Source organism: Aethalodelphis obliquidens, unplaced genomic scaffold, assembly GCF_003676395.1.
Source record: "Aethalodelphis obliquidens isolate GAN/ISIS:26980383/991018 unplaced genomic scaffold, ASM367639v1 scaffold36, whole genome shotgun sequence".
Classification (NCBI taxonomy): domain Eukaryota; kingdom Metazoa; phylum Chordata; class Mammalia; order Artiodactyla; family Delphinidae; genus Aethalodelphis; species Aethalodelphis obliquidens.
Window position 1 is genome coordinate 19,739,901 of NW_020837980.1, and position 27,465 is coordinate 19,767,365.

Here is a 27,465-nt window from a genome sequence, read left to right on the forward strand (position 1 = left end):
TGATGGACTCTGAACTTTTCTTTTTTCCTCCACTTTTCCTTTGCTTAGTCCTTCCGCTCCTCTTCCTTCTTTTAAGACATTCATTTTAAGGTTCAGTTACTGCTGGTGTCGCATCCTTTACAAATATGACCATAGTTGGGAGGTTGCAGATGAACCACGGGAAGAGTTTTCCAATGCTTGCAATCTGGATTCCCTTTCCAGTCTTATTCATCACAATGTCCCAGTTTGTGTACTTATAACTTAGAGTGGTCAGAGGTTTGTTTGTTTTTTTCCCTGCCACAACCCTCAGGGATAAATTTCCTGATGTTAATAAAGAAATAAGAAAAGACTCAGTTGTACAGTTTTTCTCATGATACTATGCTAGTGGTTTCAAATGAAGTTATTTAAATTTCAGATACTATAGGTACCATTGAGAATAGTTGTCTCTATTCTTTTAGTCATTCAGTCCAATTTAAAAAATGGATTTAAGTCAATTTTTAAAAATGAGTATGCAAGTCACTTTACAGTACATCTAAAACTAACACATTGTAAATCAACTGAACTTCAATTAAAAATAAATAAAGTCAATGTGCATCCGAATGCATGCATTTTTTAATACAAAAACTCTGTATGTATTTGTATGTACTTATAGTACCTGTTATAAAACATAAAAAAGAAATTAAAAATGAAAGACAAGATAGCATGCAGAAAATGTTTATTAATGCAATAAACTTCTTACTATGATATTTTAATAATAACTAGTAAAGTGATTTAAATTGTTTTAGTATTTATAAAAGTATTGGCTTAATATTTTGTGATATGTGATTTGAAAATATGTTTTATATGTTCACTTTGATCTGATAGTCGATTTCAGTGGCTGTAATAGCTGAAAAAAATGTATGGGTCCAAATGGAAGAAAAGCATTTTGCTTCTATCATGATATATTTCAATTCCATCTACCAGCTATTTAAATGTTTTGTTGGAATTTGCATAGAAAATTTTCATCTATCTGGTATCAAAACAGTTATGTAAACTAGTTAGAAATTGTTACATAATAATTGCTTTCAAAGTGGAAACTATTCATTTATACAATTTTTAGAGGTTAGAAATTTTAAAAAGTTTCAGAAATATGTAAATATGAGAGAATTCAGAGGTGAAAAATATATCATTTCAGCAACAAAAAAATACATGATAATGAATAATATCTCCAAAAACCTATTTTCAAACCCCATAGCAAGGGTTCTTTTCAAAAATGTTCAATTTTTACACATTGTGAAAATATCACTTTTACCTTGAAGGTGTTCATCTTTTCTACAACTATCTGCTAGCATATTCCTGTCAGTCACTGAACACAGGAAAAATAGCAAATTTAGGAGACCTACCTTCATATAAAAGAAAAGTGGATATTTTAAATGTGACAATTCTCTTAAGTATACAGATGCATCTATATAGGACAATTTAAATTATTACTTCTCATTTCAAGGTATTTCCAGGATTATACTACTTAATAGTTTTGATTTTACAAAATAAACCACATTGATATCATTATAGATTGCATTATGTTAAACATGTATAAACAAATGTAAGTTATCACCCCCTTTTTTCATATAATTGCAATTCTTTTCTCAGGATACCTCATCCTGCATACGTGACACGTGACCCTCTGACATGCAGATTCAGTGAGTATTCCATTGTCACTCTTTTATATAAAAATACAGTGAATTTTAGTGAGAAAGCTTACTTTCATATACTTCAAGATAAAAACATAAGCAAATCTTCGTATTTTCCTCACAATTTACATATATCTCACTAATGTATCCTATGTACCGAGCACTATATAGATTATCTTTTACCTTTACTACAAGACTTTTTATTTCCCTTTTATTTATGTGGAGAACAGTGGCTCTGAAAAAGTGGTACGCCTGCATTTCTCAGGGTAATTAATTCTAGCTGCTGTAACAAACCATCGTAAATTTCAGTGGCTTACTATAATACACTTTTTTCTTATGGACGCTTTTGGTTGAGTGGTTCCCATGGGCACTTTTCCTCCCAGTGGCTTCTTAGGAATAAAATCTCTTTCCATGCTGTGGGTCTGTTGTCTTGAATACATGGTTTCAGCTTGTCCTGCTGTCATCCAGCCAGTAGATGGGCAAATGAGAAGATGTCTCCTGGGCTATGGTCCTCACTGCTCTGAAGAGGTAGGGGGAAATGTCGGTATATAGAAGATATTAGTGAAGGGGGCACGTGCAGTCAAGCTCACGTTTTGGCAGAGGGTTACTGCTGGTCACAAGGAACAGATGCCTCCGTGAGTGATTTGAGTGCTCTTCCACATGTCAGAAGATGCAAGAAATTGGGCTCATAAACTCTCCTCCTGAAAATATCTAACTATCTGAAGGCCTGTTCTGCCAGTTTTTCCCAGAGCACAGAGTGCCTCATTCCTGATCTCCACCCTGAACCCCTTTTAAGGTGTGTTGAAGGTCAGGGATTGCTGTGGCTAGTGACTTCAGCCTTGTAGAACCTGACGGCGAGTGACAAATTTTAGTTGGCAGTATCTACTGTTCTTTCAATTCCTGAGACGCCCCATTTAGGTGGGGGGCATTGCTGCAGCGAGTCTATTGCTGACTCTGTTTACAGCTTGCATCATTGTTCCGTTTCCATGTGCCATGCAAACCTTCTTTGTAAGCCTCGGGGTCTGTGAAGCTGTGTATGGTCCCCTGCTGCCCTCCTATGGTGAAGTTGGATTGTTTTCAGATAAAGTTGGAAGAATCCATTTGCCTGGCTTTTGTGTTAACTTCCTTTGAAACAGTTCCAAAGCAATGCTACCCAATCTATCACAGTTTTGTTTTTTTTTTTTGTTTTTTTCAGTACACGGGCCTCTCACTGCTGCGGCCTCTCCCGTTGCGGAGCACAGGCTCCGGACGCGCAGGCTCAGCGGCCATGGCTCACCGGCCCAGGCACTCCGCGGCGTGTGGGATCTTCCCGGACCGGGGCACGGACCCGTGTCCCCTGCATCGGCAGGCGGACTCTCAACCACTTTGCCACCAGGGAAGCCCTATCATAGTTTTTTGGCTTTGTTTTGTTTTTCTGTTTTGTGAAATAACTCTCCCAGTTGTACTTACGGTCGCCTTTCCTGAGGCTCAGTTATGTTATAAGGTCTAGGCCAAAGGACTTTAAGAGACAGACACAACGTTGAACATCATTCTATTCTTGTCATTGGGCAACGCCTTCTCGCTCCGACACTTTCCTTATAATTAACAATTTTCTAGGGCTTTCTCCATGCCTCACGTAAACAGATTTCAGGAGGGTCCACCCCACCAGTCTTCAAGCTGGAGTTCCTCCTCACATTTGTAGAACCCAACAGAATACACTAAATAACACAGGAATGAGTGTTGTTGTAGGAATTTAGAGGATCTGGTAGAGGTGTGTATGGACTAAACTGCAGAATGAAGAGGTCCCCAGTATATATTTCAGAGTGACCTCTTGCTGTTCAGCACTTAACATTGGCAGAGCGGAAAATGGGCATTCAATAAATGCTGATTGAACGAATGGCGAGGCAGAAATAGCCATCTGGCAGGGAAGGATGGACTGAAGCATTGCTGAAAATGAGTAGGAGGGACAGAGGTAATAATTGAAATTATAAGGGAATGAACACTTGGAGAGAAAAGAGAAATAAGGGATATCTAGACACCTTATTCACGCATATATGTGTGGGACCAGTGATACATATATGCCTCCTGTTTACATCTTCTGTTTAAGATTCTCTATCTAGCAGGCATGTAGGTGTTTCTGTGTCTGTGCAGTTATTTCCAGAGTTTTCCCTATCTCAGAAATTTTAAAAATTCATAATTTATTTGAATTGTTTATTAAAATTGGAGAATAAACTTTTGAATCCCCCTTTGTTCTATCTGTATATATTTTTTAAAATTTCTAGGTCCTAGAGGTTATTACTTCGGTGACTGTAGTGGGTCCTTTACAAAAACTAGATTTTTAAACACAATTCTGTGTATCAGAATGGGTATCTAGCAGTATGTTGGATGCTGCAGGAATTACAAAAATGAGTAAGCCATGGTCTCTGCCTTCAAGGAGATCAGGGTTCTTGGGGAAGTAGAGTAGGAGATTACATAATATAAAGCTCAGATGAGTTCATGTGTCTTTTATTCATCAATTATGACATAAAGGATGGGAAGAAAGTTTGAGTGATGAGACTTCATGCATTCTTTTTTTAAAATTGAGGTAAAATTCCCATAACAGAATTAACCATCAACCATTCTTATCAGTGGCATTCAGTACAGTTCATCCTATTTTAAAAGAGATCTGAAGGAAATGAAACTGTCAATAGCAAAGACTAGAGAACTGAAGTACCTCAGTCTCTAAATATGTCACGTCACATTGCACCCAAATTCTTTCTGTTCTAATGATGCCCAATTTCTGCTTAGTTTGTTAACAATGCTGAGCAAACTGGTCATCTATTCAATCTATGACCTATATTTCTTGAATAGAACGTGTATTAGGTGTTAGTATCTAATTTGGAATTCTCCCAGCTGTGTATTTTCTTCAGTGTCTCCTATGATTGTAAAATCCATGTGGGGGGACTTCCCTGGTGGCGCAATTGTTAAGAATCCACCTGCCAATGCAGGGGACACGGGTTCGAGACCTGGAAAGATCCCTCATGCCGCAGAGCAACTAAGCCCATGGGCCACAACTACTGAGCCCGCATTCCACAAATAGTACTGGAGCCCGTGTGCCTAGAGCCCGTGCTCCGCAGCAAGAGAGGCCACTACAATGAGAAGCTCGCGCACGGAAACGAAGAACAGGCCCCGCTCGCTGCAACTAGAGAAAGCCCAGGCGCAGCAACAAAGACCCAACGCAGCCATAAATAAATAGATAGATAGATAGATAAATAAGTTTTTTAAAAAGTTAACATAAATTCCACATGGGCCAGTAACCTAACTAGTTGTTCATCACTATATCCCTAGAGGAGAACCGAGCACACAGATTATGTAAAAAGCATTTGTGAATGATTGATTACCTACTCCTGGGATCTTTATTTTCACTTGTCCCATATCTATTGCCTCATGTCATAGCAGTGGTCAATATAATCTGGTGCACCCAGTAAAGACTTGGAGCTGCGATTGTCCCTGGAGCTAAAGTCAAATCCTGACCATTCTGAGCACCAATGAAGGCAGCTGTTATTGGGTCGCACAGGAGGTGGCGCTGTTGCGCTTTATCATGACTATAATTTCACCTGGACAGGCGTCTCCTTTATACCGGTCTTTCAATCGCTAGTGAAGGAATTGAATAAGTTGATCAGCGACAAGTCCAGCTTTTACAGTTTCGGCAGAGGTTTCCTGCTGGTTCATGTGTGGTGAGTCCCGGAAACCTCAGTGCCCGCAGACTTTCCTTTGTGGGGACCCCGCCCAAACTCCATCCTTTGCTGGCAGCCACGCCCCACAGTGGGAAGGAGGGACTGAAAAGCATTTCCTTGAGGACGGCACAGCTTGCCCTACCCAAAACAGTCTTTTTTTTTTTTTATTCCTGGTTGGGCCCGTTTCATCTGAAATACAGAGTGACCGGAGGAAGGACACGGTAGTAAAAAGGATTTGGGGGTACTAAGGGTGGGAGGGGGATGGCAGTGATGCAGCTCTGGGTGGACTTTGATGTTTGGGAAGAAAAAAAGGGAGGCGGCCGAAAGTGGGGTGGTTGCGAGTGGCTGTTTCTATTTTATGAGAACAGCGATCACCAGGTGAATGAATCTGTATTTCTTTGGAACAAGCATCTCGTGGATTTTGGCTTCTGGCTTTTTTTAAGGAGAGGCTAAACTTGCCTCAGCAATTTTGGCAAGGATAGAGGCAGCCAGAAAGCGAAGTGATGAGGGGTCTCTGTGTATTACTGGAGAGGAGGCCATCAGGAGAAGGGAGATATATAGAAACAAGCATGTACAGGAATTACAGTACTTGTCACAGGACAATACAGTCGTTCAGACGTGCCGCCTTGGGCTCCCTGCTGTCAGCTTCAGTTCCTCATCTCTTATGCATAATGAAGAACGTAATTACCTCACAGGGTTGTTGTGATATTTAAATGAGATGAGATAATATCCGTAATCACGCTTAAAAATCGTGCAGTCTGATAATGCTGTTCTTCGTTTACCGAATTTCAGTTTCCTTCTTAATTTGTCTTCTTTTTCTTTTTTATTGAAGTATAGTTGATTTACAATATTATTAGTTTCAGGTGTACAGCATAGTGATTCAGTATTTTTATAGATTTTACTCTGTTAAAAGTTATTACAAAATAATGGCTATTATCCCCTGTGCTGTGCAATATATCCTTGTTGCTTATGTATTTTATACAAAGTAGTTTGTATCTCTTAATCCCATACCCCTATGTTGCTCCTTCCCCCTTCCCTCTCCCCACTGGTAACTACTACTTTGTTTTCTATATCTGTGGGTCTGTTCTGTTTTGCTATATACATTCATTTGTTTTATTTTTTATATTCCACAAGTAGGTGTGAATACAGTATTTATCTTTCTCTGTCTGACTTATTTTACTATGCATGCTGTTCTCTAGGTCCATCCATGTTGCTGCAAATGGCAGAATTTCATTCTTTTTTATGGCTGAGTAATATTCCATTATATATACTTATATAATGTATATATGTCTTTTTTAATCCATTTGTCTGTTGATGGCCACTTGGGTTGCTCCTATATTTTGGCTATTATAAATAATGCGGTTTTGAACATTGGTGTGCATGTTTTTTCAAATAAGTGTTTTCATGTTTCCGGATATATACCCAGGGGTGGATTTGCTGGGTCATGGTAATCCTATGTTTAATTTTTTGAGGAACATCCATCCTGTTTTCCATAGCAACTGCACCAATTTACATTCTCACCATTAGTGTACGAGAGTTCCCTTATCTCTACATCCCTTCCAACATTTGTTATTTAAAGCTATTCTCACAGGTGTGAGATGATATCTCATTGTGGTTTTGATTTGCATTTCCTTGCTGATTAGTGATGTTGAGCAACTTTTCATTTGCCTGTTAGCCATCTGTATGACTTCTTTGGAAAAATGTCTATTCAGGTCTTCTGACCATTTTTTTGATTGGGTTGTTTGGTTTTTTTTAATATTGAATTGGATGAGCTGTTTGTGTATTTTGTATATTAAGCCCTTGTTGGTTGTGTCATTTGCAAACACTTTCTCCTATTCCATAGGTTGTCTTTTTGTTTTGTTGGAGGCTTCCTTTGCTGTGCAAAAGCATTTAAGTTTAATTAGGTCCCATTTGGTCACTTTTGCTTTTATTTCTTTTGCCTTAGGAGACTGATCCAATAAAATATTGCTATGATTTATGTCAAAGAGTGTTCTGCCTATGTTCTTTTTTAGGAATTTTATGGTTTTAGGTCTTACATTTAGGTCCTTTAACCATTTTGAGTTTATTCTTGTATATGGTGTCAAGAAATGTTCTAATCTCATTGTTTTATGTAGCTGTCCAGTTTTCCCAGCACCACTTGTTGAAGAGACTGTCTTTTCTCTGTTGCATATTCCTGCTTCCTCTGTTGTAGATTAATTGACCATAAATGCGTGGGTTTATTTCTGCTTTCTATTCTGTTCTATTGATCTATGTGTATGGTTTTGTGCCAGTACTGTGCTATTTTGATTACTGTAGCTTTGTAGTCTAGTCTGAAGTCAGGGAGAGTGATTCCTCTAGCTGTGCTCTTCTTTCTCAAGATTGTTTTGGTTATTTGGAGTCCTTTGTGTTTCCATACCACTTTCTTAAGTATTTGTTCTAGTTCTGTGAAAAATACCATTGATATTTTAATAGAGATTGCATTGAATCTGTAGGTTGCCTTGGGTAGCATGGTCATTTTAACAATATTAATTCTTCCAATCCAGGAACAGGATAGATCTTTCCATCTGTTTGTGTCATCTTCAATTTCTTTCATCAGTGTCTTATAGTTTTCAGAGTACAGTTCTTCTGCCTCCTTAGGTAGGTTTATTCCTAGGTATTTTATTCTTTTTGAAGTGATTATAAATGAGTTTTGATCCCCTTCCCTCTGTCTTCTCCTTTGATAACCGCTTTAATGAAAATACTGGTGCACTTAATGTTATCCCAGAGATCTCTTAGATTGATTTCATTTATTAAAATTTGCTTTTCTTTTTTTTTTTTTTTTTTTTGCGGTACACGGGCCTCTCACTGTTACGGCCTCTCTCATTGCGGAGCACAGGCTCCGGACGTGCAGGCTCAGCGGCATGGCTCACAGGCCCAGCCGCTCCGCAGCATGTGGGATCTTCCCGGACCGGGGCACGAACCCATGTCCCCTGCATCAGCAGGCGGACTCTCAACCACTGTGCCATTAGGGAAGCCCAAAATTTGCTTTTCTTTTTGCTGTTATGATTGGGTGACTTCCATAATTCTATCTTCCAGATCGCATACGTGTTCTTCTGTATCACTTAGTCTGCTATTCATTCTTTCTAGTGTGTTTTTTATTTGTTATTGAGTTCATCATTTTTGATTGAGTTTTTAAAAATATATTCTAGTTCTTTGTTAAAATTCCCATGGTGTTCATCTATTCTTTTCCTTAATTTAGTTAACATCCTTATTACTAATGCTTCGAATTCTTTACCTGGTAATTGTTTATTTCTGTTTGTTATTTATTTTTTCAGCATTTTTTTTTGGTTTAACTTTCTCTGACTGTATTGACTCTATGAACAGTTACCTCTTGCAGTCTTGAAGGGGTGTTCTTGTGTAGGAGCATCCCTGTACAGACTATGTGTGCCCAGTGCCTTTGGTGGGAGAGCTGGATTTACTGTGTATGCAATCATGTCTTTCCTCAGGGCGTGCCGGCAGCTATCATTTTGGTAGGAGGTGGGGCTGGACATGGAGGGGCTGGAGCTGGAGCTGGTGTGAGGCGGGACTTCCCCTCTTCTCAGTGGCCATCGCTGCCCTATTGGGGGTGGGGTATGACCCCAAGTTGCTGGAGCAGAAGCCCTGAGGGTTGGGCCAAGCTGGCTCTGTTTCCTTTAAGTGTGTTTTCCCCTCCCTCTGTTCTGGGACCCTTGTCTGAATTGTCTCTGATGTGCTGCACGTGCAGATGCCTGCAATTGTTTCCCTTGCTCTGCTCAGAAGTAGCCTTGGATCCAAGTCCCTTTTGCCCCTCACAGCTGATCACTGCCCCACCCAGGTCACCTCTGCATTGAACAGCTGAGCTTTCTTCCTGGCTGTGGCCACCCCAGATCCAGTGTCACACTGAGACCCAGAGCAAGTGGGGCTGGAGAGTTCACTCTGCTTGGGCTGGGGCACATGCCGAGGCTTTCTCGGGAAACCTGGCAGCCACTGGAGTAGCCCTCACTCCGTCCTCTCCACTTTGCCTCAGGGGCAAGCCAGCACATGTGCACTCCTCACGAGTGAGTCCAGGCTCCCCACAGCTCTCCTGTTAGCCCCAGTGGTCTTCCCACAAGCCAAGGGAGCTCATCTCCCCTGTGTAGGACCCCGGAACTGGGATGCCCAATATGTGGCTTGAACTGCTCGCTCCCCAGCATGGGTCTTCACCTGTGTAATCCTCCTTTTCCCCTGAGTCCCCTTCCAGGGGCACAGGTCCTAACCTGATCATTTCTCTTCCCTTCTTATCCAGTTACGTGTGGATCTTTCTTATAGCCTTGTTTGTACAGGAGTCTTTCTGCCAGTCTCTAGTTAGTTTTCAGTGAGAATTCTTCCATATGTAGATGTATTTTTGATGTGTTCGTGGGGGAGAAGTGAGCTCCATCTCCTCCTACGCCACCATCTTGATTGATCCCATCTCTGTCTTCTCTTTTTCTTCATTTGTTTTTCCTTTCTGTCAATCCCTCAACCTCATTCCCATGTTGTCTCCTATCTTTCCCTGTTATTTCTGTGACTGTGGACTCCTGATACGAATCCTCTTCCCATCTGAGTTGTTCTACATTTCAGACCAAGCTTTCTTCCCACTACTTACTTGCAGCCATCGGTAGTTATGGTGATAAAGGCATTAAGCTACTGGAATGTGTAACACACCCACACTGAAAAGTACCCGGAAAAAGCCCTGTTCCCAAGTGCTAGGGGTACAGCCAGGAAGAAAATAGCCAAAGTCCCCAAATTCTTGTTCTCATGAAGGCTTTCATGCTTTCCCTTCTAACTCCCCACCAGGCTACTGCTCTGTGTCTACTTCTCGGCTGTGCTAATGAAAGGACGTAAAGAAACTGGGTATGCCCTCAAGGAAATTACCATCTGGTTAGAAAGAAACAGATAATCATAGGCAAACTGATTAAGTACTGAATAAGTAAGTTGGGTATTCAATGCTCTATATTAGCATATCATTTCTTGGATACAGTTTCTAACTGGGGAAAGTACAAGTAGAAGGGAATAAATGTACACAAAGAAAAAGGAGATATTATATACATAGTGTAAAGTGGAAAGAGTCCTGTCCTGAGTCCAAGGATCTGAAATCTGTTTTAAGCTCTGGTACTTTTTGTGAGCAAAGAACAAGGTACTTACCTCAGTGTGCTTAGTTGTTTTATTATTATTTTTTTTTTCTGTCTTAGAAAATAAAGGGTTGAGGTAGACTGGCAAATCTTGGGAATTCTTCCAGATTAAAAAACTGGGTCTTTTATTGTGGAATTTCTCATAATTTCTCTCAGTTTCCTAACCAGAATGATCATGAGGAGATAGGTTAGAATTTAGCTGCGGAGACAGTCAACTCGGGATAAGGAAAGGAAAACGGGGATGAAGTGAAAGGGTTCCTATCCATGCCTTAGCTTCAACCTCATTTCCTAAAGTTAGTCTTACCCCCCTCAGCTCAGGTGGCCTTCTCCACAACGTTCCCCTGCCTACAACGCTAGCTGAACTGGGCGGTGTAGACTCCAGCTACATAACGCCGTGAAGGCCCCTTCCTAAGCGAGAGATTTCAGGGAACAGAAGGATTTCCTGATGCTCATGCTTCCTTTAACCCTCATCAGTCTAGGTTCTATCTCAGCTTTTAAGCATTGTCTGCCCCTGCACCTAATCTGCTTTCTTACTTATAATGATAATCGTTCTTGGCCTTGATGTAGCCAATAGCCAGTACAGCCGATTCTTTTTCCTTTTAATTAAAGAGTAATTGGCCTACGACACTATGTTAGTTCCAGGTGGACAAAATAGTAATTCAGTATCTCTTTACATTACAAAACGATCAACCCAATAAGTCTAGTTACCATCTGTTACCATACAAAGTTATTACAATGTTATTGACTACCTTCCCCAGGTTGTATATTTCATCCAAGTGACTCATTTATTTTGTAACTAGAAGTTTGTACCTCTTAATCTCCCTCACCTACTTCACTGGTTGTCCCTCCCTCCTCCCCTATGGCTGCCACCTGTTTGTTGTCTGTATCTATAAGTCTATTTCTCTTTTGCTGTGTTTGTTCATTTGCTTTGTTTTTTTAGATCCCGCATATATGTGAGATCATACAATATTTGTCTTTCTCTGTCTGACTTATTTCACTTAGCATAATGCCCTCTAGGTCCATTAATGTCAAAAATGGCAAGATATCATTCTTTTTTATGACTGTGTAATATTCCATTGTATATCTATCTATCCATCTCACATATTCTTTATCCATTCATCTATTGATGGACAGTTAGGTTACTTCCATACATTTGCTCTTATGAATAATGCTGCAATGAATATGGGGATGCATATATCTTTTTTTAGTATTTTTTATTGGACTATAATTGATCTACAATGTTGTGTTAGTTTCTGCTATACAGCAAAGTGAATCAGTTATACATATACATATATCCACACTTTTTTAGATTCCTTTCCCACATAGGTCATTACAGAGTATTGAGTAGAGTTCAGTAGGTCTTTATTAGTTATCTATTTTATATATGGTTTTGTGTATATGTCAGTCCCAATCTCCCAATTTATCCTTCCTCCCCTTTCCCCCTTGGTAACCATAAGTTTGTTTTCTACATCTGTGACTCTATTTCTGTTTTGTAAATAAGTTCATTTGTACCATTTTTTTAGATTCCACATATAAGTGATATCATATGATATTTGTCTTTCTCTGTCTGACTTATTTCACTCAGTATTCATATCACCTCTTTTAACATGCATTACCCTTTGTCTCCCTAAAGATTATTATTAGTGATATATGAGAGGAGAAAAAATATGACCAATGAATGATAGGGCAATGAGCATATATCTTTTTGAATTAGTATTTTTTTCTTCAGAAAAATACCCTGAAGAGTAATTGCTGGCTCATATGTTAGTTCTGTTTTAATTTTTTGAGGAACCTCCATACTTTTCTCCATAGTGGCTGTACCAATTCACATTCTCATCAACAGTATATTAGGGTTCCCTTTTCTGCACATCTGTGCCAACACTTGTTTATTTGTTGTTATTTTGAGAATAGCCATTCTGATAGGTGTGAGTTGATATCTCACTGTGGTTTTGATTTACATTTCCATGATGATTAGTGAAGAGCATCTTTTCATGTGTATGTTGGCCACCTGTATGTCTTCTTTGGAAAAATTCTATTCAGGTTCTCTGCCCATTTATTAATTTTTTTTGATGAGTGTGTGTTTTTTATATATTTTGGATATTAAGCCCTTATCAGATATATCATTTGCAAATATCTTCTTCAATTTAGTAGGTGGCTTTTTCATTTTGTTAAGAGTTCCTTCACTGTGCAAAAATGTTTTAGTTTGATGTAGCCCCATTTGTTTTGTTTTCTCTTTTGCTTTTGTTTCTCTTGCCTGAGGAGACATATTCAAAAAATATTTCTAGGGCTTCCCTGGTGGCACAGTGGTTGAGAGTCCGCCTGCCGATGCAGGGGACACGGGTTCGTTCCCCAGTCCGGGAAGATCTCACATGCCACGGAGCGAGCCATGGCCACTGATCCCGTGCGCCCGGAGCCTGTGCTCCGCAGTGGGAGAGGCTACAGCAGTGAGAGGCCCACGTACCGCAAAAAAAAAAAAAAAAAAAATATATATATATATATTTCTGTGTCAAAATGTATATATTACCTATGTTTTATTCTAGGAATTTATGGTTTCAGTTCTTACAGTTAAGTCTTTAATCCAGTTTGAATTTTTTTTGTATATGGTGTAAGAAAGGAGTCCAGTTTGATTCTTTTGCATAGTGCTGTCCAGTTTTCTCAACAACATTTATTGAAAAGGCAGTCTTTTCCCCATTGTGTATTTTTTCCTCCTTTATCATGGATTAATTGACTGTATAAGCATGGGTTCATTTCTGGGCTCTCTATTCTGTTCCAGTAACCTATTGTGTTTGTGCCAGTACCATATGTTTTGATTACTGTAGCTTTAGAGTATAGATGGAAATCAGGGAGTGTGATACTTCCACCTTTGTTCTTTCTCAAGATAGTTTTGGCTATTTGAGGTCTTTTGTGCTTCCATACAAATTTAGAATTACTTGTTCTTGTTCTGTGAAAAATACTATTGGTATTTTAATAGGGATTACATTGAATCTGTAGATTGCCTTGAAGAGTATGTTCGTTTTAATAGTGTTAATTCTTCCAATCCATGAACATTGTATATATTTTCATCTGTTTGTTTCCTTTTCAGTTTCTTTCATCAGTGACTTATAGTTTTCTGAGTATAGGTCTTTTACCTCCTTGGCTAGATTTATTCTGAGGTGTTGTATTCTGTTGATGCAATTGTAAATAGGATTGTTTTCTTAATTTATTTTTCTGATAGTTCATTGTTAGTATATAGAAACAGAACTTATTTCTATATTTTAATTTCGTATCCTAAACTTTATTTGTTAGTTCTGATAGTTTTTGTGGTGGTTTCTTTAGGATTTTCTGTATAATATTACATCATCTGCAAACAGAGTTTTACTTCTTCCTTTTAAATTTGGATTTCTTTTTCTTGCTTGATTGCCATGGCCAGGAATTCCAATACTATGTTGAATAAAAGTGGTGAGGATGGGCATTCTTGTCCTGTTCCTGATCTTAGAGGAAATGCTTTCAGCTTTTCACTTTTGAGTAAGATGTGAGCTGTAGACTTACATATATGGCCTTTATTATGTTGAGGTATGTTCCCTCTATATATACTTTGTTGAGAGTTTTTGTCATAAGTGGATGTTGAGTTTTGTTGAAAGATTTTTCTGCATCTATTGAGATGATCATATAATTTTTATCCTTCAATTTGTTAATGTGGTGTATCACATTGATTGATTTGAGGATATTGAACCATCCTTGTATCCTTGGGATTAATCCCACTTGTTCATGGTATATGATCCTTTTAACGTATTGTTAAATTTGGTTTGCTAATATTTTGTTGAGGATTTTTGCATCTATGTTCATTAGTGATACTGGCCTCTGGTTTTCTTTTTTTGTGGTGTCTTTGCTCGGTTTTGATATTAGGGTAATGCCTGCTATGTAGAATGGGTTTGGAAACATTCCTTTATCTTCATTTTTTGGAATAGTTTGGTAAGGACAGCGTTAATTCTTCATTAAATGTTTGGTAGAATTCACCTGTAAATCTGTCTGATCCTAGACTTTCTTTTTTTGGGAGTTTTTTTGATTACTGATTCAATTTCATTACCGGTAATTGGTCTGCTCATATTTTCTAATTCTTCCTGATTCATTCTTGGGACTCTATATGTTTTTAGAAATTTATTCATTTCTTCTAGATTTTACATTTCATTGGTGTATAATTGTTCATAGTAGTGTCTTGTGACCCTTTGTATCTCTGTGCTTTTGGTTGTAACTTCTCCCCTTTCATTTTTTATTTTATTTATTTTGGCCCTCTCTTTTTTTCTTGATGAGTCTGGGTGAAGGTTTATGAATTTTGTCTATTTTTTTCAAAGAACCAGCTCTTAGTTTCATTGTTCTTTCCCCTTTTTGTCTCTATTTTCTTTCTTTCTTTCTTTTTTGCCATGCCATGCAGCATGTGGGATCTTAGTTCTCTGACCAGGGATCAAACCCACACCCTCTGCGGTGGAAGAGTGGAGTCTTAACCACCAGACCACAGGGAAGTCCCACTTTATCTCTTTTTTGATCTTTATAATTTTTTCCTTCTACTAACTTTGGATTTTTGTTTGTTCTTTCTTTTCTAGTTCCATTAGTTGCAAGGTTAGGATGTTTATTTGAGATTTTTCTTGTTTCCTGAGGTAGGCTTATATTGCTATTAACTTCCCTCATAGAACTATTTTTTCTGTTTCCCATTGATTTTGGATCATTGTGTTTCCATTTTAATTTATTCTCAGGTATTTTTTGATTTCCTCTTTGATTTCCTCAGTGACCCATTGGTTGTTTAATAGCATGTTTTGTAGCCTCCATGTGTTGTGGTTTGTGCAGTTTTTTTTTCTTGTAGTTGACTTCTAGTCTCATACTGTTGTAGTTGGAAAAGATGCTTGATATGATTCAATCTTCAAAAATTTATTGAGACTTGTTTTTTATCCTGCCATGTGATCTATCCTGGAGAGTGTTCCACATGCACTTGAAAAGAATGTATATTCTGCTGCTTTTGAATGGAATGTTCTGTATATATAAAGTCTATCTGATGCAATCTATCATTTAAGCCAGTGTTTCCTTATTGATTTTCTGTCTGGATGATCTATCCATTGATGGAAGCAGGGTGTTAAATTTCCCCTACTATTATTGTGTTATTGTCAACTTCTCCCTTTATGATTGTTAACATTTGCTTTGTGCATTTAGGTGCTCCTATGTTAGGTGCATCTATATATACAACTGTTATATATTCTTGTTGGTTTGATCTCTTGATCATTATGTAATTTCCTTCTTTGTCTCTTGTTACAGTCTTTGTTTTAAAGTGTATTTTGTCTAAGTATTGCTACCCCAGCTTTCTTTTGGTTTAATTTTCATGGAATTCCTTTTTCCATCCCCTTGCTTTCAGTCTGTATGTGTCTCTAGATCTGAAGTGAGTCTCCTGTAGACAGCATATATATTGGTCTTGTTTTTTTTTAATCCATTCAGCCACTTGTTGTCTTTTGATTGGAGCATTTAGTCCATTTACATTTAAAGTAATTATTGATAGGTATGTACTTTTTGCCATTTTGTTAATTGTTTTTGGATTGTTTTTGTCCTTTTTTGTTCCTTTCTTCTTCATTTGCTCTCTTCCCTTGTGATTTGATGACTATCTTTAGTGCTGTATTTGGATTTCTTTCTTTTGTGTGTGTGTGTCTATCTATTTTAGATTTTTGATTTGTGGTTACCATGAAGTTTAAATACAGCAACCTAAATATTTACATGATTATTTAAGTTGATGATCTCAAGTTCAAATGTATTCTAACAACCCTGCATTTAACACCCTCCCCCCCACACTGCATGTTATTTACACCATATTTTACATCTTTTTGTTTTGTATATTCCTTAACTATTTTTGTGCATATAGATGCTTTTACTAATTTCATCTTTTAAGCTTTCTACTAGGTTTGTAAGTGGTTGATCTACTATCTTTACTGTATATTTGCCTTTACCAATGAGAATTCTCCTTTCATAATTTTTATATTTCTAGTTGTGGTTTTTTCTTTTCTGCTTAGAGAAGTCCCTTTAACATTTCTTGAAAAGCTGGTTTAGTGGTGCTGAACTCTTTTAGATTTTGTTTGTCTGTAAACCTCTTTATCTCCTTTTCAGATCTGAATGATAGTCTTGTCAGGAAGAGTATTCTTGGTTGTAGGTTATTTTCTTTCATCACTTTAAACATATGTTGCCACTCCCACCTGGCCTGCAAAGTTTCTGCTGAAAAGTTAGCTGATAGTCTCATCAGAGTTCCCTTGTACATAGTAGTTGCTTTTCCTTTGCTGCTTTTAAGATTATCTCTTTATCTTTAAGTATTACTATTTTCAGTACAATGTATCATGGTGTGAAACTCTATGGGTTCATTTTGTTTAGGATGCTCTGTGATTCCTGGACCTGGATGCCTTTTTTTTTTCCATATTACAGAAGTTTTCAACTTTTTTTTCTTCAAATAACTTCTCTGCCCCTTACCTTCTTTTCTCTTTCTGGGACCTATAAAATGTGAATGTTAGTACACTTGATGTTGTCCAGAAGACCTCTTAAATTATCCTTATTTTGAAGAATTATTTTTTCCTTTTTCTGTTCGGCTTGGGTGATTTCCACTACTCTATCTTCTAGTTTGCTGATCCGTTCCCTGTATAATCTAATCTCCTGTTATTCTTTCTAGTGTATATTTTTAATTTTTGTTCTTGTATTTTTCAGTTCTTTTTGGATCTTCTTTTAATTTTCTGTTTGTTAAACTTCTCACTGTGTTCATCCATTCTTCTCCTTAGTTCATTGAGCATCTTTATGATTATTACCCTAAACTCTTTATTGGGTATATTGCTTATCTCCGCTTAGCTTAATTCTTCTTCTGGGGTTTTACCTTGTTCCTTTATTTGGAGTGTATTCCTCTGTCACCTCATTTTGCCTAATTCTCTCTCTCTCTCTCTCTCTCTCTCTCTCTATATATATATATATATATATATATATGGTTGGTTATACATCCCGATCTTGGAGAAGTGGCTTATGTAGGAGACATCCTATAGGGCCCATCATCACACTCTCCTCTGGCCACCAGAGCCATATGCTCTAAGGGTACCCCCTATGTGGACTGCATGGACCCTTCTGTTGTGGTGAGCTGACTACTGTAGGTGTGCTGGTAGGCAGGGCTTGCCCCCAGCCAGTGGCTCTCAGGCCCTGCCTCATGTGAAGGATGCTGGCCCACTGGAGGGTGGAACTGGGTCCTTGGGTGACTGCTTGTGGGGCTTGAGTTGGGGGTTTCCCAGGGCTGGTTCCCCCCATGTGGCTGGTTTCTTGGCCTGTGGGGTCCTAGGACTGGTGCCTACTGGCTGGTGGGCAGGTAAGCCCCTGGTGCTAATAGGCTAGAGGAACGATTCCAAAACGGTGCTTGCCAGTGTTACCGAAAGCTCGGCCTCTCTGTACACGGGTGCCGAATCAAATCCTGGAGACAGAGTGTTGGGTGAAGTAGAAAAGGATAGCTTTATTATTCAATACTCTGCCAGGCAAAGGGAGACACACTGGGCTTCTGCCTCGAAAAACTGTGTGTCTCAACCCCAGAGGATTTGATGAAGGGTTTTACAGCAGTGGTTCAAAGGTGGGGTCTCTGACAAGATTAGGGTGTGAGCAGGGCTGCTCTCCCTTAATCTCATCTCAGGTCTCCTAATCTTGATGAGCTTCTCTGGTCCCTTTAACCTTTCCTCAGGTGGTTTCCTGGCTGCTCCTCCCTAGATTAACAACTGTTCAAATCCGCCCTTTGGAACTCAGGGAAGGTCATGGAGGCTGGAGTCTTGCTTATAAGAAGTGGTGGACAAAAGGAGGCCTCCGTGCCTGCCCCACTAGGTTTCACCAGCACCAGTATTCTTGTAGTAGAATGAGTTCCCAAAATGGCTTCTGTCAGCATCTATGTCCCCAGAGGGAACCCCAGTTGCTTCCTGCCTCTCTGGGAGGCTCTCCAAGATCAGCACATGAGCTTAACCCAAGCTCCTTTAAAATTCCTGCCTCTTCACTGGGTCTTGGAGCATGTGAGATTTTGTGTGAGCCCTTTAAGAGTGAGTCTCTTTTTCCAAGACAGCTCTCCCTATGCAACTTGCCCTAGGCAAGCCCTACTGACCTGCAAAGCCAGGCATTCTAGGGGCTCAGCTTCCTGGTGCAGGAACCCCAGGCTTGGGAGCCCAATGTGGGACTCAGAACCTCACTCATTGGTAAGAACCTCTGCAGCTGTTATTAACCTCCAGTCTGTGGGTCACCCAGCTGCAGGTGCGGGGCTTGACTAGACCATTCTCCTCATCCTCTTCACCTCCTACTCATCTCATTGTGGTTCCTTCTCTGTATCTTTGATTGTGAAAAATCCTCTCTTCTAGTCATCAGGTCATTTTCATCTATAGTTGCTCTGTAAATGGTTGTAATTTTGGTGTGCTGGTGAGCAGAGGCGAGCTCAGGGTCTTTTACTCCATCCTCTTGACCACTCCACCTCAATAAAACCAATTCTTGACAATTGCATGATCATAGCACCTTGAAGATAGTGATTGAATGTTTTGGACCTACACTTTTATACTTTCATGGACTAAATTACTGGCAAGAATGATAAATGAAAGGGAAATCTGCTTCAGTTTTTTTCTTGTATAGCTGTTAACATCTTATACCTTCAGTCATAGTAAACTGCCCCATCTTTGTATAGTTAACAGTGGTTCTTAAAATTGTCAGGTGACAAAATACGTAGAAATATGGTGCTGTTTCTAGAACATTGATCTAAATTAAAATTATTATATGTATATAATTCTAGGCTTTGTTAGAATTCTACTAAGAACAAATTGTAGCAGATGCTAAAGTTTAAGAAAAAAATGTGTTTCCAAGTGTACATTGTAGCCATAGAAAAATCTCAATAATACATATATAAGACTCATATGTTAAGCCAGTTAGCTTCCTGGAGAAGACTTCAAAATTATTAGTTTTCATCTGATTATCATTTTGAATGATTTAACCAAATGTACTGTTTTGTTGGATAAATGTGAGGTGTTGGGTTGAACAACTCTGGGAGACACCATTTATGTTATATCCGTATTATGCTATCACCTGAATGATGAAAAATATTTGCCAAAGATGATAATTTGGAGCTTAGAGAAGATGATCTTAAACATTTTTTTTTCTGACAATAATAAGTTTTCAAGACCAATTGTAGACCCAGCCACCCCTAGTTTGTGTCATTAGGATCAACCTCTCCGAAGTCCCTTTTAAGTCAGATGGGGTTAGCTTAGCCCAGACAAGGAAATCACCTGCTGACCCTTGCCTACATGCTGTACGATGCCCCTCCAGCTGAGACCCAAAGTCAGTGCTGCCTCTGGCTAGTTAGAGGCTACAGCAGCAGGAAAGGATTTGTTTATCTGAGTAGAAGTGACAAGCTTGGCTTGTGGTTCAAGGAAGGGGGAGGGGAGCTGAGGGAATGCTGAAAATCTGTCTCGACTGCCTTGTTTTCTACGGGATTTATAAGCAGATTCCACAAATCCAACCAGTCTGGTCTAAAGCTGCCCTGCCTCCTACCTCTGTGGTCTTTCCCGGTAGGTCCCAATGCCTCACCCCTTGAGTGTTCCTTGGGGCTGATATCTTAGTATGAATCAAAATGAGCTTTGGGGGAGGGATAAATAAGCAAAATATTCACAAGAATATTCTTAAAGCCCTGCAGTACCAGCAAGGAGAACACAACTGGAATGTAGAGTCTCTCAAACCTTGGAAACGTATGGGGTAGATTTCCAGAGGTTAATCCAGATACACACACAACCCAAAGGCCTGGCAGGCAGAAGAAACTATGAAACTATAGGCATGTTATGAATTCTAAGAGCTAGGATCTTCCTCCTTATTTTCATCTGTACAAAACTTAACTTAAAGAAGAGATCAAATGTCCAGTCAGCCTTTGGAAGGGTGGAAAATTACAGTAAAAGAACACCAGATGGACATTCAAGGCACACAAGGCTAGTCTTAGCTTAAGTTCTAATTAGCTGTTGGAAGACACCTAAATCCTGTGCCTCAGTTTCCTCATCAGCTACTTATGGAGGTTAGGGCTTTTTTGGTTGCTTTCAAAGGGCTCTTCTTGTTGTACATGCTTAGAATACATTTGTGGAGTTCATGTTGCATCTCACAGTGTACCTGTAAAACAGGATAAGAAATGGAAGGCAGGGTTGCTATTTTTATAGTTTCTTTAGCAGGGAGCTGTGTCTGTAGTGGCACAGGAGATACAGTGGTGGTTTATGGTATGGGAGTAGAATGGCTTTTTGACACTGAAAGTTGAACCTGCTGTGTTTGCGTCCCTTCTTGAAGCCCAAATAGCTCCCTTAACACCAAGTGACCTCGATTTCATGCCCTGTCTTTCTTGTCCTCACCCATGTTCCACTCTTAAGATGGTCTAATAATGGATTCATGATCAGAAGGTCCCACATCTGATTAGATCTCTGATTTATTTTCTGACCCTAGGCGAGTCACCTTTTCACTTGGATCTTAGTTTCCACATGCAGTATGAAGTTCTTAAAACAGCCGTGGATTATTCTGAATGGCTTGCTATCATAAAAATGAAGATAACTTAAGGGACTTCCCTGGCGGTCCAGTGGTTAAAATTCCATGCTTTCACTGCAAGGGGCATGGGTTCAATCCCTGGTCAGGGAACTAAGATCCTACATGCTGCATGGCCAAAAATAAATAAATAAATAACTTTGAAGAACACTCCAAGTTTTTAGGATTGGGAAAAAAAGAAATGTAGATTAACCAAACGCTATTTTGTAATTATCTGTAAAGCACCTCCCCTTCATCACCACCACCTTTATCTTTCTAGGTCTGCTTTTCTTGGACTGATATTAAAATTGATTATTTTTAATTCACTGAGTTAATGCACCGGGAACTAAAGGCAAATTGACTTACAAATAAAAGTATGAGCTTAGGTTATCTACAAACAGATGGGCAATAAAGACTTGATAGTATCAGCAAGACCACAGATTGTGGGCTTATAGAGAGCTAGATGATGTGTGAGATCAATTGCTCAGACAAAGTTCACTGAACCTTGGGATAGAACTCTGTGCTAGATGGAAATCCCCATATCTTCATACCTGAGTTTAACAGCTATATTGGAGGCTGCACCTCTGTGGCTTTTATTTCAACCTTAATCAAACAAATTTTGGGCGCCCAGGGAACAGATTTTTTTATAGGTTAGGTTTATAGAAACATTTATGTTGCTAACAATTTAGAGATGTGACTCTTGTTACATTCTCTAGTCCCGCCAATTCATGGCAACCTAAGAAACTGAGACCAACTCAGGAGGTCCAAGGAAAGAAACTGGTTTCTGTCACTGAGAGCTACAGAATGTGGCGCTCTATAGTCTGTGTACTTACCCAGATATGAGAAAGATAAGCAGTGGGCTTCTATTATCTTACATAAGGCATGTCTGGTCAGCTTCTAGGAGACATGTACTGTGCAGCCTGTTTTAGAACTGATTTTCTCAGACACAGAACATTCTGTGGTATCACCAAGCCACACACAAATTCTGATTTAACCTTTAGAGGCCATGGACCTGCAAATGCTGACAATAAATGAGACTTGTATACTGAAAACTACAAAATGTCATTGAAAGAAATGAAAGAACTGAATCAGCAGAAAGACGTCCTGTAGGAGTAGGAAGACTTAATATTGTTAACACAGCAGTCCTCCCAAGTTGATGGACACAGTCAATGCAGTCTCTGCCGAAATTCCAGATTTTTTGTTCAGAAATGGTCAAGCTGATTCTAAAATTCATATAAGAGGGAACACAAGGGACTTAGGGTATCCCAAACAATCTTCAAAAAGAGAACAAAATAGTAGGACTCAGACTTCATAATTTTAATTTTTTTTTTTTTTTTTTGGCCACGCTGCACGGCTTGTGGGATCTTAGTTCCTTGACCAGGGATTGAATTGAACCCAGGTCCTCAGAAGTGAAAATGCTGAATCCTAACCACTGGGCCGCCAGGGAATTCCCCAGACGTAATAATTTTAAAACGTACTACACAGCTGCAGTAATTAAGACATGCGTTATCGGCACAAGGAGAAATATGGACTTCAGACTCTGGGACCCCTGTTTTCAGGCCTCCAGCCTCGGATTGAATTATAGCCCCAGATTTCCTGGTTCCCCAGCTTGCAGATGGCAGACTGTGGGACACCTTGGCCTCCATAGCCTTGTGAGCCAATTCCTATAATAAATCTCCTCTTATGTATGTCTTTCTCTATATATGCTGTTGGTTCTGTTTCTCAGAGAACCCTCACTCATACAATGGATGAAACTTGAAAACTTGCTAAGTGAAAGAAGGTCACAAATTGTATGATTCAATTTATATGAAATATCGCAAATAGGCGAACCTTTAAAGACGGAAAATAGATTAGTGATTGCCTAGGGACTTGGAGCGGGGAGGTGGGCATTGGGGAGTGACTGCTACCGGTGCAGGGTTGTTTTTTTTTTGGGGGGTGGGGGATTAAAATAGTCTAGCAGTGTGGTTGCACAACCTTCTGAAAATGCTAAAAAGCACTGAATGGTATACTTTAAAAGGGTGAATTTTATGGTATGTGAATTATATCTCAATTTTTTTAAAAACCCCAAAGCAATATTAAAGGTAATTTTTAAAAATATAAACTTATTTATTTTTGGCTGCATTGGGTCTTCGTTGCTGCATGCAGGCTTTCTCTACTTGCAGCGAGCGGGGCTACTCTTCGTTGCGGTGCGCGGGCTTCTCATTGCGGTGGCTTCTCTTGTTGCAAAGCATGGACTCTAGGCGCGCGAGCTTCAGTAGTTGTAGCATGCAGGCTCAGTAGTTGTGGCTCAGGGCTCTACAGCATAGGCTCAGTCGTTGTGGCACAGGCTTAGTTGCTCCGCGGCATGTGGGATCTTCCCGGACCAGGGCTTGAACCCGTGTCCCCTGCATTGGCAGGCGGATTCTTAACCACGGTGCCACCAGGGAAATCCCTAAAGGTAATTTTAATTTTTTTTTAAAAAAAAAGTTTTTTGAGAATCTGCTATGGAAGCAGTATATAGTATAATGTAAAAACACAGATTCTAAAACCACACAACCTGGGGTGAGGTTCCAATTAATCCCTGGATTAATCCCTGCTTACTAGCTGTGTGATCTAGAGCAAGTTACTTAACCTCTCTGTGACACAGTTTCTTGATATGTAAAGTGCTTAGAACAGTACCAAACACATGGTGAGCACTGTATAAGTGTTTGTCATTTTAACTATATGCCATAAAATGTACTAGGCAGTATCGGGAAGCAAACACCAGTATCGAGGAAGCGGTGCTGAGCACAAGTATCAGTTAAGGGTGGTGGCGTCCACAGCAGGTTGCTTCACTTGTTTTATTGTTTGAACTCTGCTCCTTGCTCACTCGTGAACAGAGCCTGGGTTTAGTGGAAAAGGAGGGAAAGATACTGTGGGTCCAAGGATACAATACCTGAATTTAACCTTGCTACCTGGGTCCTGGAAAAAGGTCCAAAATATGTTAGGAGAGATATATAGAGAAAAAACCAGAGCAAGGGATGGTGAACAGTACTTCATATATTTTTGTTGTTCAGTTGAATGTGTTAGGCAACAATTCTGAGGGTTTTCCTCTGGAATTTAGACACTAACCTCATGATCTTTGTTCTCTTGTCCTATCTTTGTTGGGATCTTTTTTGCTCTTTCATTTCAAAATGTAAGATCAAGCAGACCTTTAAAGTTCATGTCCCTGCCACATTTTTATTCCCAGGACAAATCAAGAACCCAGGAGGGTGGCGGGCATTTCAGGCAATATTTGCATCCCTTTGCTTTAAACTGCTTTCTGCATCTTTGTAGGGGTGCATTTACAGTTATTGATTTTTCTGTGGATCCCAATCTGTTGACAGACACCAAATAGAGATTCTAGCAGAAGGACTGGATTGCATACCCATTTTGAGGGAATGATATAAGGTATTAAATTCCCTACTTAGAAGGATAGAGAAAAACCCTGTTGTCTACCTTTCTCTGGTTTTACACTTCTGAATTCTCTTCTACTATGTAAATATATTTTATACATACTTGGTTTCATCAGAGTTCTGCTTTCTTGAATATTCTCCATTGGATATCAATAAATAATTATAATGCCTTGTATTTTTACTCTTTACATATTATTTCTTGGTGCTTTACATACAAGCCTTTGATGAAGAGATGTTAATTGACTTGTTTAAGGTCACACACAAGAACTTGCTGACCCAGAATCATTACTTAGATCTCGTGACTCCTTTGCCTGTATTAGGAGAGGTTTCTTCCCTTTTACTGTACGTTTCTCCTAGAACTTCCTATTGAGAAATAATCTGGGTGAGGAAAATATGGTGAATTCCAGGGCAGAAGGCAGCCGAAGCCTGAAGATTAATGCCAGGGCCTCATTATACTGGCATCCACGCTGGTACCGATATAGCGTTATTTAAAATTCATTCGATATCAGATTTTTCTCCTAGGTGAATCTCATATCACCTTTTTTAAGATGCATTAACCTTTGTCTCCCTAAAGACATATGTGATATATGAGAAATATGATATATGAGTGATATATGAGATATATGAGTGATATATGAGTGATATATGAGAAAAAGTATGACTAATAAATGATAGGGCAATGAGCAGAGTTGGCTTGAAGTTCTCTGGACTACCTTAACAAAGCTTAACAGATCCCCAAGTTGTTACTGTAGGAAAGCTTTACCTGTGGGGTGTGTGTGTGTGTGTGTGTGTGTGTGTGTGTGTGTGTGTGTGTGTGTTTGTGTGTGTGTGTTGGGTGCAGGAGGGTGGAACATGATTCTGAAATCCTTTTATTCTAAAACTGTAAATGTCCTCTTGTATGTTTTATGTCATTTGTCAGAATGTCTCTGGTTAGGTAAGGATGACAATATATTATGTTATAGATTAGGAATTAAAACACAGGGGAGGGCTTCCCTGGTGGCGCAGTGGTTGAGAGCCCGCCTGCCGATGCAGGGGACGAGGGTTCGTGCCCCGGTCTGGGAAGATCCCACATGCCGCGGAGCGGCTGGGCCCGTGAGCCATGGCCGCTGAGCCTGCGCGTCCGGAGCCTGTGCTCCGCAATGGGAGAGGCCACAGCAGTGAGAGGCCCTCGTACCACAAAAAAACAAAACAAAAAACAAACAAAAAAAAAACCACACAGGGGAATGATAATATTTGGCCAAAGAGAGAGAAAGAGAGAGTACTAAAACATAGTTGCCAGTTTAGAGCCTTATCTATTCAGGGTGATCAGCTCGGTGCTCTGTGATGACCTAGAGTGGTTGGATAGGGAAGGTGGGAGGGAGGTTCAAGAGGGAAGGGATATTGGGATATATGTATACATATAGCTGATTCACTTTGTTGTACAGCAGAAGCTAATACAACATTGTAAAGCAATTATACTCCAATAAAGATGAAAAAATTAAAAGAACCTTATGTATTTAAAAAAATAAATATATATTTTTCATTTTTGGCTGCGTTGGGTCTTCGTTGCTGCGCATTAGCTTTCTCTACTTGCGATGCGCGGGCTACTCATTGCGGTGGCTTCTCTTGTTGTGGAACACGGGCTCTAGGCGTGCGGGCTTCAGTAGTTGTGGCTTGCGGGCTCTAGAGCGCAAGCTCAGTAGTTGTGGCGCACGGGCTTAGTTGCTCCACGGCATGTGGGAGCTTCCCGTGGGATCTTCCCGGACCAGGGCTCGAACCTGTGTGCCCTGCACTGGCAGGCGGATTCTTAACCACTGTACCACCAGGGAAGTCCCAGAACCTTATCTATTAAATTAGAGCCTGGTGAATTTCCTCTGTATTAAGTAAGAAAGGAAGGTAATGTTGGTTTAAGGCAGAGTTCCCAAACTTGGTTGCATACTGGAATTAACCTTCAGAGCTTTAGCAGATCCCAGTACTTTGTTCCCATTCCCAGAGACTCTGATTCTGACTTAATTGACGCATCTTGGGCGTTGAAACTTTTAAAAAGCTACTTCAGCCACACTGGTTTAACTCTGGGAGGGGGTTAGAGTCGGGGTAAGGAAATCTACAATCAGTTTTATCTACTTTTATTGTAAGTATATGATGTTTTAAATTTAAAAACTATGAAGCAATTTATAGAAAAGAACATGAAAGTAGAAAATTTAAGATTTAAAAAAATCAGGTACTTCACAGAAGGAAGGTGAAAAAATTGTAGTAGAAGCCTGGTAATATTTACTCTAAGAATACATTAAATTTAGATTTCAGGAAATAATTTTCTTATTCCTGTGATACACAGACATATGAGTATTCTAATTGTGTTATTATGTCATGATATTGGTATGAAATCTCATACAAAAGGATAGGTCATTTGAAGATATCATAATTTGAATAATAATAGTTATTATTATAGGAATGTTTTTATTTCTATAATTATTATAGGAATAATTAATAATAGCTACTGTTTCCTGTGTGCTATATATTGTTCTAAGGATCATTTAATTCTTACAGTGACTCTTGGAGCTAGATAATACTGTAAACCCAATTTAACAGATGAAAAAAATGAGATTTAAGAGAAATTAAGTAATTTGCTCAAGAGTACACAGCTAATTAGTAGCAGAAATGGGTATATTGGGTTTCAGAAATGCATTGGGCTATACTTCTGACAACTGTAATAAAAACTGAAAGGTAGCTGAAGCCTGGGAGTATGCCTTTTTGGCCTTTGTTGTGGAAGATATAAAAGACCTCAAGGAAAGAAGCATCTAAAAACAAAGCATCTTCCTCATACATGTAAGTTCAGAGCAGGAAAGAAAGGGACAAAGACAGATGGCTGAGATGGCGCCAGCTGTTGGGCTGCACTGGGGCTATATTAAGACAACAGGCCAGCTATAGAAGAATCTCTCACTTCTATTTAAGAAAATACATGCCTACACACCCTACTCACCCACACCCACATTCTCCATATTCGCGTGCGCACATGCAGTGGTTCTGCATTTTTTTGCTCACTGAATTTATTTTCCAA

The 27,465-nt window shown here is 39.4% G+C and overlaps 1 protein-coding gene across 2 annotated transcripts in view; it reads left to right on the plus strand.

Annotated features, from left to right (window-relative positions):
• The first annotated feature begins 1,595 nt into the window (after positions 1-1,595).
• Positions 1,596-27,465, plus strand: part of STYK1 (STY kinase 1) — a 58,999-nt gene continuing 33,129 nt past the window's right edge. The window contains exon 1 of one of the 2 annotated variants that reach the window (XM_027129602.1): positions 1,596-1,658. The gene's annotated coding sequence lies outside the window, so the exon portion shown is untranslated. Of the gene's footprint in view, positions 1,659-5,387; positions 5,566-27,465 lie in introns of those variants that run through there. The other variant, XM_027129601.1, reaches the window with a different exon arrangement.